Source organism: Amphiura filiformis, chromosome 1 (assembly GCF_039555335.1).
Source record: "Amphiura filiformis chromosome 1, Afil_fr2py, whole genome shotgun sequence".
Classification (NCBI taxonomy): domain Eukaryota; kingdom Metazoa; phylum Echinodermata; class Ophiuroidea; order Amphilepidida; family Amphiuridae; genus Amphiura; species Amphiura filiformis.
In genome coordinates, this window is record NC_092628.1 from 92,853,023 (window position 1) to 92,871,552 (window position 18,530).

Below are 18,530 nucleotides of genomic sequence, written 5' to 3' on the forward strand. Positions count from 1 at the left end.
ACAATACATTATTTAATATGAATTATCTTGTTAGAGGTGGTGCAATAATTATGTGTACCCCGGGGTGAATTATAGGGGGGGCAAAGATTTTTTGGCAGGCCAAAAGGGGGGGGAAAGCATTTTTGGCAGGTCAAAAGGGGGGGCAAGCAATTTTTGGCACAGATATTTTGGGTACCATTTTATATTAAAACGTTAGGAACACGTTCATATATGCAACATTTCCTGCTCGCTGCGCTCACATTATATGATAAGACAATTTAAGGTTTTAAATTCGGGTTCCCCAAAATCTTGCATGTGTAAGGGGGGGGCAAAATTTGTTGGCACGTCAAAAGGGGGGCAAAGGTTTTTGGCACGTCGAAAGGGGGGGCAAAGATTTTTGGCACGGCCAAAGGGGGGCAAGCAATTTTGGCAGACCATTTTGAGAATTCACCCCAGGGGTACACATAATTATTGCACCACCCCTTAGATAATAATACAAAATTATTGCCAGGGTCTCAAGAGTTAAATTCGCGTTGAGAGGATTATGTGTTACCAGGTCTTATGTATTAAGTATATGATTAGGCACCAGAAACAAATATGTTCTATCTTTGGATCGACAGTCGACGTTGCTTCGATGCTTGTTATTAATGAACTTTCAACTAATTAATCAGAATTAACGCTAAATTTATATTGGTCAATATCCCTACAGGCACAAATTACTATTTTATCACAGGACCTACAAAAGTATATCTGTGCTATATATTTTAATTCTTCTACACACTCGTTATGAAATGACCAATGCAATGTTTGCCAAAGCTCACTTATTCGCAAGATGCTGTGAACTACCAAATCGCAACAGTTTAAAATAGTTGCTAGCCTTAATGTGTTATCAGGGATTTTGCGTTAACAAATTTCGTGTTACTATTTGAATGTATGAAAATAATGATACAAAGAAATAACACCAGCAATTTAGGGAACATGGGGAAGGTTAAAGCTTGAAACTTTGTATCAACTTTTGAGTGGCTGTGCCACATCGCTCCCTTTGGTGGAGGCATCACGGTCGAAAACCGCGACATCCGAGAACCGCCATCCATCTAGTTTGACATGAAAATTATGGGTCAACCCCATAGAAAAGTATATAAACTCAATTCTCCCGGGTAAATTTGTGGTCAATTTTTTCAGACACCCTTTTTAGGTCAAAACTTTTAAGGGCCCCCCCGTTTTGCATCAGCCCCCAAACAAGTGTTTGTGACGGTCCCTTATGCATGAGCAATCACATCAATAATGAATACCCAGTTGTATTGGCCGTGGACGGCGAGATGTAAATTGGGTAATAATGTCACAGCTCATTAGAGTTTGTCACTCGGTCTATGGCAACTTGATTTAATGTCGACATCTATGGTGGCAGAAGTGGCAAAAGGTACCGTTTGAACGTACTAATGCAGTGCGATATAACCTATTGCTATAGTAGTTAATCCTATAACATCATCACTTCTACGGCGAACACTTGACACGACCGAGTGTATTACACGGAGGAAATCCACAGGAGTTCAAAATGTAAACAAATATCCATGTAAATATCATTTGTTGAGATTTGGCTCTGCAGTTTGCATTAGGGGGGGGGGCGCACTCAACTTTGGAAGTGACGGTATGTACCTGTCAATAGACCCTCTTTTGAAGTCTATCCCGCGTATACCCGATGACCCCTCTTTTTTAGTTGCAGGTACTCAATGACCCCTTTTTTGGTTGCGGCTACCCTAGAAAATGCCGAAACTTTCAAATTCTCTTATTTCAACAAATTTGTGTTGAAAATTTGGAATAAAAACAAGAATTTTGCTCCATTTTTTTTCAAAATATTGTCTACCCGATGACCCCTTTTTTGAAACCTTATACCCAATGACCCCATTTTTCAAAATATTATACCCAATTACCCCATTTTTAATTTTGCTTGTACCCAAAGACACCCCTTTTTTGAAATAACGTTTTGTACCCGCTAGGCCCCTACTTCGCGACGCCGGTGAGCATATACCCCCGGGAGGGCACTCAACATTAGAAGTGACGGGTATGTGCCTGTCGGCGTCGCGAAGTAGGGCCTATCGGATACAAAACGATATTTAAAAAAGGGTCATTGGGTACAAGCAAAATGAAAAAGGGTTCATTGGGTATAAGAAATTGAAAAAAGGGGGTCATTGAGTATAAGATTTCAAAATAAAGGGTCATCGGGTAGAAAATTGTATTTTCTTGTTCCAAATTTTCAGCACAAATTTGTTGAAATAAGAGAGTGTGAAAAATTCGGCATTATTTTGTGGCATTTTGATGATCCTATTCTAGAAAAAAAGGGGTCATTGGGTAGCCGCAACTAAAAAAGGGGGTCATCGGGTATGACTTTAAAAAAAGGGGGTTATCGGGGATTGTCGACTTCAAAAGAGGGGACCCGTTACATACCGTCACTTCCAAAGTTGAGTGCCCCCCCCCCCGGATATACCCGTCACGTCTAAAGTTGAGTGCTCCCCCACACGGATTAGGTGGAGGCGCCCTATTTAACGTTAGCTTTGAACATTTAATTATTTTATTGATTTTTAATAATTAAAATAAAATTAAATATCCAAAGCTAATGCTAAATAGGCGCCTCCGCAACCGCCTCCGCCTAATACAAACTGCAGAGCCAAATCTCTACAATTATGATGCATGATATTTACACGGGTTTTTCACTCCCATGCAGCCACATGTTTGGCTGCGCTAGCTCCTGACACAGCTGCACAGATTGGTATCAAAAGCGAGGTGCATATTGCCGCTTTACCCTCTACATGAAATGTTCTGAACAACGGTCACGTAAGTATACTTGTTTAGATTCTTTTTGTACTTTACAAGGGGCTGTGCAATAATTATGATCCCTGGGGAAGGGTAAAAGGGGGGGGCAAGACATTCTTGGCGAGCCAGGGGGGGATTTTAACACACATTCATGGGGTGCATTTTAAATAAAACGCTCTAAAAGGCTTAGGAAAACAGTACGAAAACACTTACATTTTCAAATTTTCCTGCGCTTGCAATATATCTGGACCATTTAAAGTTAGCAAAATGGAATTCCAAAAATTTGGTTTGCGGAAGATGGAGGGGCGCAAAGAATTTTGGCAGGCCGAGAGAGGTGTCAAGGGATTTTTGGCGGACCGAGAGGGGTCAAGTGATTTTGGCAGGACGTTTGAAAATTTTACAACCCAGAAGGGGGGGGGTCATAATTATTGCACAGCATCTATAAAAAGTAGTAGTAGGCCTAATAGTCCGGGTAATAGTAGCCTCTATGGCCTTGCTTGGTATTATGGTATATTGGTGCATGAAGCTAGTAAATTGGTGCAACATAAACGTAAAAAAACCGTGCAAAATAGGTAGTCGTTAATAAACATATTTGTCATCAACTTTGTATGGTTATAAACACAGCCAAATTAAAAAGTCTCCAGTAGCTCCATCCCCATTAACTCAGAGTCTGATGAGTTTATGGCAAAATCATTTTTATAACAATTTTCTATACACTTTCCTCCGAATGTTGATACCAAATTTGATATCAAAAGTTTAATCATCGTGAGCAGAGGAACCTTTGTTTGGAAATTCGTGCAATTTTAAAAATGACATAGGGAATTGTATCACGTAGCGGAACTAGCGGGAGTGACCAAGAATAACGTGGAATAGGCCGGCAGGTTAAAGGTTTACCCATGCATGTGAAAATGCAAATCAAATACCCCGCTCTTTCAATTGTGAGCAGGCAAGTGTACAATGATTCCTGTACGGGTTGCTTCAGGCCACATAATAAGCTGATACAATGCATTGACTTTTGCGTGGTCAATTCGTAATTCGGCTCATATGCTCACAATGATTAAACTTTTGATATCAAATTTGGTATCAACCTACGAAGGAAAGTGTATAGAAAATTATTATACAAATTATCTTGCCATAAACTCATCAGACTCTGATTAAATGCGGGGGGGCGGAACTACTGGAGACTTTTTAATTTGGCTGTGTTTATATAATATTGTAAGCTATTTATCTTTGTATATACTTTATAACGTAGGCTAATTTAGGGGGGAAAGACACTGAACGTTGGCAAATGGATTTATGGAATGTTTTATATTTTTTTCTTTTACCTTAATGCCTAAGTAGGCTGCGTGTCTTTGTGTTTGGGCACGTGGGGGGGGGGTCTTGAAATTGTATGACTCGAATTTTATTGTCATTGTTTGTGCCTAGCTACAGCTCGATGAAAGTTGAAAGATGACACGAATATATCAAATTAACGCTATTATGTTTAAAAAAAAATGTTAATCAGAAAAGAAATTGTTTGGAGTTATTTATCAATCAATACACTTCTAGTGCCCGTTTCTATTCATCGTTATGTATTCTTCTCCCGTGCATTATTTTCGCGAACTACCCTTCACAGCCCAAATTATATAAACCTGCACGCTAAACAATGCATTATCTAAAACCTGCACGCTAAACAATAGATTCTAGATAATACGTGCACGCTCAAATACTAGAAATACTACTTTCACATAACCATAAAGTAGAGTTAGGTGGCGCTTTAGACACAGAGATCACATAACTATATAATTGTCTGTTCGATATATATACCAACAAAAAAGTACAAATATACATTCTGTGGTGTTAAAATGGTATAGTTACAAACGGTGTTCTATAATAGTGTACCGAATAAGGTGCAACTCGCTAGACTTGAGTCCAGTCCTCGTTTACGGAGTTTAGGATTAGGGTTTAGGGTTGGGATAGGGCAGTCTTGTAATAAGACTAGTAGAGTTGCACCCTTGCAAATATCATTGTCATAAATTATGATTAATGACCTCAAATAAATCAAACATCAAATGAGAATAATCGAGCTTCTATTAATTAAAAGGGCCAAAAACAGGTGGATCATAATTATACAAGATGACACCATTGCAAAATATTCAGCATTTTACAAATGAAATACATGTAGGCCTATATCTAAAATAACATAGCCGGGCCTGGGAAACACACACTAGCGCATAATATCATGATCATGCTTTATAATACCATAGGCCTTCAAACACATGTGTTTGAAGGCCTATGATAATACTGAACAAATTGTTAAATCCCAATGTCGTGTGTTTTAATATAAGTAGTTCAAATTATAGAGCTATAAAGTCCAGTTGATATTCACCGTAGTACTAGTCTGACATCTAAATCGATCGTTTCCAACTGGTTCAGTGCTCTCTGTGTTCGAAACCACAATATTAAATGATCACAACATAAAGTCAAGTCAATTAAACCATGCGTGAATAAGTTACCTAAGTATGACGTATGGCGCAATCGATACCATTGATTACAGGGATTGATTTTCTTTACCAGTTAAATGCTACGTAGCTGGTCAATGTCCTGACGGTGTTTTTAAAATGTAAGATATTTTCCCTAATATTAAAACTAATATAATGAATGCAGCAATTAATATTGCCTATTGTTTTAATAGGCCTACACTCAAAGTGTATGACGGATAATGTACTCGTGCAAATGCATTCGTCAAGATAATTGCACTTGCCATGGAGTTATTGCATTTAGCTTTCGAGCCTATCGGCTCTCAAGCTAAATGCAATAACTCCACGGCGCGTGCGATTATCTTGACGAATGCATTGCACTCAGTTCATTATCCTTATCATCAATGTAACAGCAGAGGTAAATCAAATTATTGCACATTAACAAGTATTGATGAAGGAAGGTACATCACAAGGCTAGTAAGAGACATGAAAACGATGTACCACCTTATAACATATAATTATAATAGTACATTAAATATACACAAAAACATTTAAAAAAAACAATCTACAAAGAACCCATCTTAAGTTATATTAATACAAATTAAAGCAAACAAATAATTAAGCAGTGTATGTTTGATATTATAGTACATGGTGAATAGTATAGAGAGTCGGCAAAAACAAGAAATTATGAGATTATGAGAGGTATTAATTAGATTTTATAAGGGTAGGTTTCATATAAAATAAAAATCCATTTAATTGACTTGTCATTATTGTTGCTAAGCTACAGCTCGATGAAAGTACACACCGGGGTCACAAATATATCAAATTAACGGTATTATGTTTTATAAAATGTTAATCAGAAAATAAATTGTTATTTAGTTATTTAGACGGGTAGGTTTCATTTAAAATATTAATCCTTTCGATTGACTTGTCATTATATTTACTAAGCTACAGCTCGATGAACGTGCACACCTGTTTCATTAAAAGGGCATTTAGTGATTTTTTAACACTGGAAACCTCTGGTTACATAATGTTTATGTATAAAAATTTTCTTGCAGATATTCGTTTAGCAAAAAATTTCAATGTAAAATTAATTTTCTTGGCCAAAAGAAAAGTAATAATTTTTTATATTTATACTTATAATGAGTCGGTCGTATATAGCTTGTAGGTGGAGTGCGATACGAAGATGAACACAGGGTTACTTTTATCATATTTTATTGACTATAAATATTTTGTCCTTTAGTATTATATTGTATTAATTCTAGTTTTAGTCCAAGTACATTTTGCATTGTAAATATCTTTTAAACAAACTTTTATATGTTAGTAATATTTTAATATCCACACCGACATGTGGAAGATCAATATTGTATTGAACATGTTTTAAACGTGTTTAAATAAAGTTCTTTTTATTATTATCCATGGGCAACATGCCTACTTTCCGCGGTATATAAAAATCTTGGATTTCTGGGTGAAAATGATGCCGTAATGTCAAACTAATGTCAGAATAGGAATCCTTGTACTCGACATATCCGAAAAAGTGTCTTTTTGCATGATTATAGGTGCTCTGTTTCAAAACTTAAATTTTCAAAATTGTGGCGGCGGCCATTTTGGATTTTGGCCTCTAACGAAAAATGCCGGGATTTTCGCGAGGGACACGGGGGCTATTTTTTTTCTAAATGGTCCATATAAGTCGAATCAATCGTCAAACCTTACAAGCCAGAGAGTGGTCACCAAATTGAGGTTTTTGAGCTAACTATATTGACGTATGTGTAACTGTTTCACATAGTGACATTTTGCACGATGTATTTGTTCTTTGAACGGCGAAATTGTCATTAGTCATTTTCACATAGTGACGTATTTTATTCAATATTGATGTTTTTACAGAATAAGTTATGCTCTGATAGTGATAAATGAATAACATTGAAAATAGGGTATATTTGCATTACTTTAAACCAGGTTTTAATCGACAATAAAACTGTTTTAAGGGGGTACTACACCCCTCAATAAATTTGTGTCTTTTTTTGCATTTTTCTCAAAAATAATAACACAGTGGTAACAAAGGTTATGTATATTATAGGGGCAAGGTATACAATTACTACACTGGAATTTCAGTGACCCAAGACAAGCGGTTTGTTATTTATGATAAGAAATAAGGTACCGCTAGGATATACCTCGTTTCCTATCATATATACTGAACCGCTTGTCTTGAGTCACTGAAATTTCAATGTAGTAATTGGATTCCTTGCCCCAATAATATACATAACTTTTGTGTTATCATTTTTGAGAAAAATGCAAAAACAGTCACAAATTTACCACAGGGGTGTAGTAACCCCTTAATCAAGATTATAAAGCAAAATTTTAAAATTCGATTTTCTCGAAATGAGTATTTTGTAAATACGTCAGTAGGCCTATGTGATACGACTGACGACAAACGAAGTAGGCCTATGTATAATCTGTACACCTTCCTCAAGTCAGTAATTTAGATATTTTGTTTTATTGTATCTCTAAATGTAATGATGAGAAGTATTAAAGTATACATTTTCAGAAAGGAAATGATGCAAGGAATCTAATAATTTAAGAGATTCCTACAAAAATTAACAGTTTTTGAGAAAATCTCAAAATTTGAGTTGACTTTACTGACTCGAGGAAGGTATACGGACTATAGATAACATTTATACGTCTATATAATCATGTTATTAATACTTGCAATCACGACAATTTATCTGATCATTATCTGCTGGCATTATAGTATTATCGATCTCATATCATATTACTGAAGAGTTTTGATGTATAATTTTTATTCGGAACATGTGGAAAAATATGGTTTCCACAAGTTACTCTTTAGTAAGTCATGTCAACACGTTATTCAGAATTTAACTTTTTTGTTCATTTTGAACTCCACGATATAAATGATAAGTAATTATCGTTGGTTATTTCTATTTCAGATTAATACAGTACCTAGAATTACATTATGGGTGTCTCTGAGTGGTTTTGTGGGGTCAACTCAGCAGACCATTGGACCAACGATTCCATATTGAGTAACTCTTGCCTCATAGACGCATTTGACATCATTCCACAGATTGCTTTCGCTGCAATAACATTACTCTTAATTCTGGTGCTTTCTTGTACACGGTTCAAAAATGCACAAATTCATCATTTGTTAAGATTTCCTGGACATGAGTTACGATGGCTTCTGTTTGTTGCTTTGACCATACTTCTTTTAGGATCCATAGCAGAAGGTATTCTGTCAGATGCGTCATACAACGCCAATACTCAACCACATCTGTATTTGCCACAGTGCTTTGCTCTCTTTGCCACCATTATTGCTATGGTTTGCTATCAATATATGGAACTGTGGCAGACAAGACACCTATTGTGGCTGATCATCATATATTGGTTAGCTTCATTTGCTACACAAACATTAAGGATATTTAGCCTGGAATATCTGAATGTTGAAGAAATGGTGAATGTTGATTCTCTTGTGAAAGTCGCACGATTTGATTTTACTTTGGCTCTGATAATAGTTTATGGGTTGCTATTCTTGGTGGAACTCAACACATTAAGAATTCGGGTAAGCGTGTATAGGGGTGTGTATGTGTATGTACTCAAATGAAAATATCCGAGGATCGAGGATCACGTGGAGGTTGATATGATTGGTTTGTGTGCTCATATAATTATGCGTGAGGGGTCCATGTATATGCGTATGCGTGAGGGTTGGATGGGGTGGGTGTAGTTTATATAGGGGTGAAATAGCGATGATAATTCATGAGATTCAACTTTTGAATTAAAGTAAATAAGATTATGGAAAAGTCGCATTTTGTGAGTGCTAGTGCGTGTGTGCATTGACCTGCCTGCTTTAGCTGCGTATCTATCTGCTTGATTCGATAATGGTAAATGACGAAGAAAAATAAAGTGTCTTTAAACGTGTTAAAACAACTAACTTTTATAAAACAAACAGCATAAATGTTATATCTAACACTGATGTATATTCCTTTGTTTAGGTTTGTCGCTGTGGTCACGTTTCCAACCAAGAGACAGGTCTTTCGGACATGAACGTGGAGAATATGCATTTTATGGAACAATTTGTCAATTCTGCATCTGAGTACAGCTACTGGTGGCTGAACTGGTTACCTATTCTAGGATACAAGCGTCCTATTGTTATTGAAGATCTGGGAACTTTACCTCACAAGCATCAGGCTAGGACAATTCATGAGAGATTCAACAAGGCCTATCAAAAGGAAAAGGTATGCACACAAATGGTAACGAGTCGTGCTGAGCGCAAGCGTGACCTATTATTTCTACCGTCCTGGTGTGGTTCTTATACCCGTTATACCAAATTAACCAACAGGGGAGCATAACCCTAAGCATATAGCCTTATTTCTAACCCTAATCCGTAGCCCGTATCGTAATCGTAACCGTAACATTGAGTAAAAAGTTCACAACTCAACAAATCGTGAGTAAAAATTACTCAACATGAGTTGTGAGTAATTATTTTTACTCAACTGTTGAGCTGTGTACACCTTGTCGGAATAAACGGCCCAACCCATCCCGACATATGCACTTAAATATGCAACACGTTAATATGCAATACGACGTTGTTATAATTATGGAATGTTTAATGCAACTCCATACGATGCAGGCCTAGTCGTTAAGAAATGAACGTCGATCGTCTAATAAATGTATCTGAATATCACGTAGCTCCGTAATCGCTGAGTTCTTCTGCATGGTATCCAGATCTATCGCATCTTCGCAAATTACATTTCAACTCATCTCAGAGGCTCCGTTACTGTAGGTCTATGTGTAGTGAAGGTACTTTGCATCTCTTGTTATTTTCTACACAGGAAAATGCTATAAAACGGGGCCAGTTACCTTCACTTTGGAAAGTTTACTTCAAAGTTCATGGGTGGAGAATGCTGGGTTCGTTCTTTTTCAAAATTGTTACCGATCTTCTAAGCTTTGTGGGGCCATTAGCTCTGGATCCTATCGTCGCGTATGTTACAGATATGGCATATGGGACAACTAAAGAGGTAGGTATTTAAAAAAGCTCAATGATTCCGAGGGGGGCCAATTTGTTTTTCAATTTTCACCCCCCATGTTGAAAATTCTCCTAAGCCAATGTATATTGTGCACAATACGTAAGTATAAAATAGGTTCTTAAGCTGTCCTGCACGTAGAGCCTTAGAAAAAGGGCTCTGTAAAGAGCAGAAAAAACCTTTCGTTTTTTTTTGTAATTTCCTAGAACCCCTTTCACCTTAGCTGTCCTAGAACCATTTGGTGTATAGTGATCATATCCCAAGTTTGACATCTATTACGAGTCGTACTCGACTCAAAGCCAAAATCACCTTTTACCCGAACTCACACGAATGCATAACACAAATACACTGTTTGATTAAGCTAACAAAATCTAAGTCTTTAACTGAAAACAAAGTATGATTGGTCCATATCAAAATATAATAGGTATCGGGATAGTATCTGATACTAATACCGGAATAGTACCCGCTACCTAGTGGGATATTAGTATCGGTATAGTATCCGGATATGTTTCACATGCAAATTTTTTGTCCATATATGGACATGTAGTATCGGGATAGTATCCGATACTGTTACTGGGAGACACTGATAAATAGTATCGGAATAGTGCCCGATACTAGTATCGGGATAGTACCTGATACTAGTATCGGGATAGTTCCTGATACTATTTGTTTTGCATGTAAATTGTTTTGCCCAAATATGGTCATAGAGATATGTCCAGAGATTTACATGGTATATGGACAAGGTCACTGGAAAATTTCAAATGATTATAGTTGTACATACATTAAATGTGAAATGTGTAGCAATTGATTATTGATGTACATACATGCAGCATTGAAATTTGTGGCAAAAAGCAATTGAAAATGTACACTATGAATGCTCAATTGCATGCTAAAACATATAATATACACATTCACATTTATTGCATGCATTGAGCACCATTTTGTCTTGGGTGCAGAATTCAACATACTCTGTGGTTTGATATAGCGTACATTGTACGATGTTCTTAAGCTTATACTAAATTTAGATAAAATAAAAGTTCTGTTCAAAACTGTCACCCAATACAATCATACCTGTATTGTGAAGCCCAGAAATAGAACACACTGTACAATTCCTTGTACAACAGTATATATTATCCTTTGAATCAGAGGAACTCATTCCTTGACTGTATAGCAATTTGGCTCCAAGCCGATATGGCAGTTATTCTAATTAGTCATGTGACATGGATTGGCGCCAGCTGAAAGCGGATACTATTCCGATACTATAGTATCAGATACTAGTATCGGGATAGTATCGGAATAGTACCACTATACCGATACTAGTATCCAACTAGTATCTGCTAGCAGATACTTTCGGATAGCTCCAGAATACCTACCGGATACTATCCCGTATAGTAGCCGGAACTATACCGATACCTTTTCTTTTTGCTATGGGATATATAACAACAATATTGCATACACAAAAAATCACACAATCAGTTTTATTCTATCAGTACTTAACCAGCGGTCTTCTTGTTGGTGATCCTAGAGTTCTTGCAACGTTCTGGACGACTGATGTCCTGCAAATATCAGCGAAGTCCATTGTACACTTGCTTTTATAAGTATCCTTTGCGTATGAAATCCTCACACGAAAATGATGCTGCTTTCTCCAATCACTTATCTCCTTGCGCTGCTTTCTCCAAAAATGGTGTTTCTTTCACCAATCGCTCTTTCTCCAGGGAACAGGTTTCTTTAACACAGCTCCGCTGTATTTGACAGATGTGTGGTTTTCATAAACCCAGCAAACTCCAGCAATTCGACAGATTAGGAAGAGCACGTGCATTATGTGCTCGCAATCTCATTCGTTGCTGTATTAAAATTAGCTGAATTATTGGCTACGTAAACTGGTTAAAATGTACTTCTTTTTTGAAGCACGAAGACCATCACACACATGTGGAGTTTCACAATCTCCCATGACATTCTGTAAAGTCCAAACTCAAGCCTCCAGCTTGTTATACCATAACTCATGCAAAACCCATCATCTATTAATAAACCATCACTTCATTCACATCTTCACAGATGATGCAAGCTTGGGATTTCCCAAGATTAATTATACACATTAACATTTCTCATTACATCACATCCTGGGTTTTTTTCTATGGTGCAATACACTGAACTGGGGATTTCCAAGTTCCAAACATAGATCTGACTTTGTTTTCAATAATTTGGGGGGAATTCCAAAATGATTTTCCACACCATTATCTTGCAAGTACAAGGGGGTTTCCCATCTCATGAAATACTTTCAGCTTGTAAACAAAGTTAAATAATTAAATTAAATTACGCAGGGCACATCACACATCTGAGACAAACTGTTTTTAGTTGCTTTTCTTACTTGTTTCAATATTTTGCCTTTCACTTTTCAGGACCAATTGCCAGGTTTTGTCTCAACATCGGACATGTTTAAGAATGGTTTCTTTTTAATTGGCGTAACATTTGTGGCTACTATCTTACAAAGCGTATGCTATCAAACATTCGAATATTGGGCTATCGTTGAAGGAATCCACGTTCGCTCCGCAATACAGGTTAGAATAATCGATCATGAAAATTCAGTCACCATAAATTAAACACTCATAAATATTAATAAGTTTAATCAATGAAATTTTAAATTCAGTATAATTATTATAATGATCGATTCTTTGCTTCTAGACTACTGTGTACGAGAAATCGCTGCGACTGTCTACTTACGCTACAACTGGAGGCCTAATGACGATGGGTCAAATAACAAATCACATGTCCACTGATGCTGTGAATCTGTTTAGTATGTTTATGTCGATTAACACACTCTTAACCACTCCAATTCAAGTAAGTTATACAAGACTGTTCGACAATTGTGAACCAGAAAGCCTTAACTCAGTTTTTAGCAACCTCAACACCCACAGATTCTTCAAACCATAACGAAACTTCATATTGCAGAATGCAAATATAGCACAATTCTACTTAGCCACATCTCAATAGAGGAAATTGCATTTTAACAAAAGGCCTCAACTCTAAGTTAAGGCTTTCTGACCTGCACATTATTATAATGCTATGTATACATTTTAAAGAGATGACATAGTTTAACCCGCATGTTAAGTTTCACAGAAGTGTTAAGATATTAACACATGAACACGTTAACATATTTTTAATAAATATAAAAAATGAACATTTTCATGTGTTCAAGTGTTTTATAATAGCATACAAATGTTTAATAATAATAATAATAATATTAACACATGTTTTCATTTCATGCGTTTGCGGTAGTGTTGACAATCCGTTACTCTACAAGCGTTATGAACACCTGGGATTAGTATTGTTCCTTAGCAATTTGCAAAATTGCTAAGGTCTGTTCTTTGTTTCTTTCTTTCTTTCTTTCTGTCAATCTTATAATGAGCCACCGTAGCCATATGCTTTGAGCCATGTTGACCATAGTTGGTCATTAGGACCATTGGGTGGGGGACAAATGAAACATGATCAACTTCAGGTCAAAGGTCATCCACTTCCGGTCAATGGCCAAAAACGTGATTTCACTAAAAATGCTACTTCTTCCATAAATTATACAGCACGATGATGGCACTTGGGTACATGCATCAGCTATACCCAGTGTCTAAAAGTTATTGTCCAGAATTGGGGTCAAAGGTCATTAAGGGATACTTCCGGTATATGACCAAATACCCTAAAATGCTGCTGCTGTCGCAAATATATATGGTACAACAATGTTACTTGGTCATCAGGACCAATAGCTGGTGGCACAAATGTCACGTGACCAACTCAAGGTCAAAGGTTATGGAAAGGTCATTATGGCCGAAAATGTTATTTCCTGTTATTTTTACTAAAACTGCTACTCCTTACACGAATTACACAGCAAGATGATGTCACTTGACACATGCATTAGCCTTGAGGTCAAAGGTCATACGAAGGTCATTATGGCTGATGTGATTTTCTGTTCTGTTACTAAAAATGCTAAGTCATTCCACAAATTATAATATAGCATGATAACATTACACATTGTATTCATCCATTGGGGTCAAAGGTAATTGGGGTCAAAGGTCATGCAGATATTACTTCCGGTATGTAGAAAAATACCTTAGGAAGTCGCACTCTAATAGCGCATGACCAAAGTTGCACAGAAATATTTACATGAATATTGAATAATTTTTGGTTAACAAAATGATTTCACAACTATGGAAAATAATTATGTAATATAATTAATAATTATAAGGCCAAATAAAAATTAAACATGTTTCACGTACCCTCCCGCTTCCTTTTTTGAGGTTTCTTCAATTATATATTTATTCAGTTATTACTTTTCAAAAAATATATCTAGAAAGCAGAAATATTTCTATAGCCTTGCTAATATACAAGAAACACTTTTGGAAGGTTTTATGAAAATTAGAGGGGCCGGCCTATATCCTCAGAACAAAAATAAAAAGAGGCCTCCTCCTTTTCCAGGCATTATTGTGTATGCTAAAACAGCTCAAATTATGGGTATTCACACAGATTTTGCCATGAAAATATAAAATAAAAGCCCCTCTTCCTCCTTTTTACAAAAACCCGGACTTGAAACATGTTTTTATTTTACTTGGCCTAATTATTTGATACTACAAACTTCTAGTTATACATGTATATTCCAATGAATTACACCAAACTGCTGGACCTTTTGAACTCACATATGCTATAGGTGAGCTAACAAATTAACCTTGCTCCCATTGTCCCTATGGTCAATTTCAAATTACAGTGCATTTCAAAAAAGACCTGTCAGTAAAATCAGCATATATTATACTACTGCTGGCTGTTTATATGCCTTAATACATGCATGCATGCTAGATAGCTGGGCTAATTAGCCATAGGCCTAGTTAATTAGCTATTGCTAAGGTCGCGTATATGTGTATGCGCAATTAGCTCTAGTTGACATTATTTTACTCAAATGATAAAAAGTAAAGTTACGTCAGTTACTGATGTTGTTTTCCTTATATATTTGTAGGTAATCCTTACTTTATTCTTGCTTTATCTCGAAATGGGAACTGCTGCTATACTCGGAGCTTGCGTCTTCATATTCGTGGTTCCAGCTCAAATGTTTGTTGGCAGCGCCATGTCAAATCTCGAAAAACAAACATTGGTATGTATGGCTATATATTTAGGCTTTTCAGAATACTCATCACTAATTGGTTAATGAAGTTACAATTAGTTCTCAAATCAGGCTAATGCTGGATGTGAGTTTCTATTCTAGTTCAAAAAATAAGTGGTCTTTGTTTTTGACATAATATCCAAGGACTGATAGAGAATGTGGTTTTCAAAGACATTTTGGTCTTTGGGTGACAGTGATGCTGATGAAGGGGCCTTTGATAAAAGTGCTTTATCATGTTTATTACTACGACACTTCTGTTTAACAATATTACAATCTTTATTCCTTACGAACATAAAGAAATACTCTGATCAACGTCTGAAAGATTCAAATGAAGTTCTTCAGGGAATAAAGCTACTCAAACTGTACGGTTGGGAAGATCTATTCTGTAACGTTATTGAAAAAGTTCGTAACTTGGAATTAAGGACGATGTTCAAAATCAACTTTTTGTATGGATTGACAGGTACGTATTATAAAGCAGCAGTGTCATATATTTCTCTTTGATATTGGAGGGGAGGGTGATCAGGCTCTCGATTTCCCCCCGGCTGACTGACATAAAATTCCCCGCTTGTTTATACTTGTACCATGTATTAATGTTCATACACCAAGAATGTTTTTAATGTGAAAATAATGCTAAAATCCCCGTGGGATATTTTTATTAAAATGCTGCTGCCTCAGCCAATCCTAAGTGAAACTGAGCCACCGGTTGGCAGTGTTTTTTGATGTTTTCCTTATATGATAAATGGAGAATGGATAAAAGAATAAAACATTGCATTACATAATTAAACACACCCAGTAAAAGGACTTCACTGACCACTTCCCATTTAATTTGCACAGGTTTTCTGACGGAAGCTACGCCCTTAATGGTAACGCTTATCGTAAGTAACACATTATACTTTACAAAAATAGTTGTGCCAGTTTCAGATATATTATACAGACTTCTTTTCTATTTAACATAGAACTTATACCGTAAAACCCCGTCTACAAGGATATACCTAAGAAACGCCCTCAGTAAAATTGGTTGCTTTTTGTATTTGGAGTTTGAGCAAATATATACTGGCACTGGGTGGCTATGCATTCCATCTAAGTATGTTGTAACACCAATCAATTGTATTGACATAATAACGACTGTTTCGTATATCAGGATCGTATGGCTCAATTGATAGAGCGTCAGACTTTGGAACTGAAGACATGCTGAAGAGAGCATGGTCCGGGCACCAGTTCCGTTTTTTCATTCTCGTTTAATTTTAACTTTTTGACATGTTCTTTTTATCTTTCTTCAAATCTACCTTTCTACTTTTAAATTTAGGTGTTTATTTTTTATTTTTTTAATTTTTTTAATAGTTTTTTGCCACTAGTAAAGCATTTATTCTAAATAATAGCGAAACCCACGGTTAGACAGATGTGTTGTAACTACTTGTCTGTCCTCGTCTTTGCAATAAAAACCTATGTTGCACCTTTGTGCCATCCCAATTCTTGAGGAATGGTAGGTAGGGTGCGTTTTTGGCTTAAGCACGATTTTGTTTCTACTTGAAATGAAATCAAAATAAATATTGTTCTGTTGCCACAATTGCAGTTTTTCAATAAAAAAATAGATGAGGAATAATAATTATTCCATATTTGAATCTATTGTCCCATCAAGAATAGAGTGTCTTCAAAAACTTCAATCAATTCATCTGACAAAGGAAACTATTCTGGTCATTCAATTTTGTTTCGCTTGCACGTGTTATATCACAGGCGTTGGTAGAGAAGGCACACTTCTCTTGTCTTCACCGAAGTAGTGATGTAAACACTAACATGATTAATTACCATAGCTAGCAATGGACATACGCTATTTTTTGTTCCACTTGAACCCATACTCATAGGCTATTCGCTGTCGATGTGACGTAATTAATCGGATTAACTCCCATAGCAATTGATGAATACAATTTCGAATATATAGCCCTGCACTTCATCGTTCACGTGGCACCTATGCATTGAACCATAGTTGTCAAAGAAATGCTAATCACTCGCCATGTAAGATTAGTATTTATGAAAAGAGTGGTATTCAATCTATGTTTGGTGACATACGCGGGTGATTAGTGCAATCTGCTTGATGGTAGTTATTGCGATTATTACGTCACTTCGACAGCGAATTGTAGTATAGACGAATCCAACAAGCCAAGTGATGGTCAGAATTTATTCGGCCATTATACGCTGGTGAAGTTACGTAATTAATCGGATTAATTACCATAGCAATAGGTGAAAACAATTTTGAACATATCGCGCTGCGCTACAAGCAGGTTACACTCATCACCTGTACTGTGTATGTCTGCAATCATAGATTGAATACAATACTGGTCTTTTCAAAGATACTAATCTTACAGGTGCAGCATGATATGGTTCAATGAAGAGGTACCGCCTGAACGTATCAGTTTATAACGCGGTATATTCAAACATTGTTTTCACCTATTGCTATGGTAGTTAATCCGATTATTACGTAGGTTCGCCAGCGTATTGGAATAAGGCAGGAGGATGTGAGTTCATAAGGGCAATGTCGGGGATTATAGGTCACAATCGATGTGGAGAGATGAGAGTTCCGACCAACAGCCATAGCGAATGGTTCATGTTCAACTAATTCCAGCGGACGGTCTGTGGCTAGTAAGGAATCGTCTTTGACCACACGCGCAGATCTGTCTCGTCAGGAAGATATTTAATATCCCGAATTTATAATAGGCCTATGCCTACCAGTTCCATCGTATAACCGATCTGCTAGAGAATATTTGTTACCATGTTTAATAAATTCGTATTTATCGTATAATAAAATGTAGCCAAATGTATATTATGTGTCACACGGTTTTCTGCTGAACCACTAGCAGGCTATGTTACCACATCTATGACAATGACAAAGGTGAATTTTGATGATTTTTACGATCGTCCGGATGAGCAAATCACTGAATGGGTCGTTAGTTCCCCTCTCCTTATCCTGCCAATATTATATGAATCAAAGCAAAAATAAAGATAAAATTAAATTAAACAAGAAAAAAAGACAAAGAAAAGAAACAATAAAAGAAAAACAATAGAATAAATTAAACTAAATATGAAAAAAAAATGATCACGAAAGGAGTCTTT

At 36.4% G+C, this 18,530-nt stretch overlaps 1 pseudogene; it reads left to right on the forward strand.

The window, feature by feature from the left end:
• Nucleotides 1-13,530: 13,530 nt before the first annotated feature.
• Nucleotides 13,531-18,530, forward strand: part of LOC140164381 (ATP-binding cassette sub-family C member 9-like) — a 30,834-nt pseudogene continuing 25,834 nt past the window's right edge.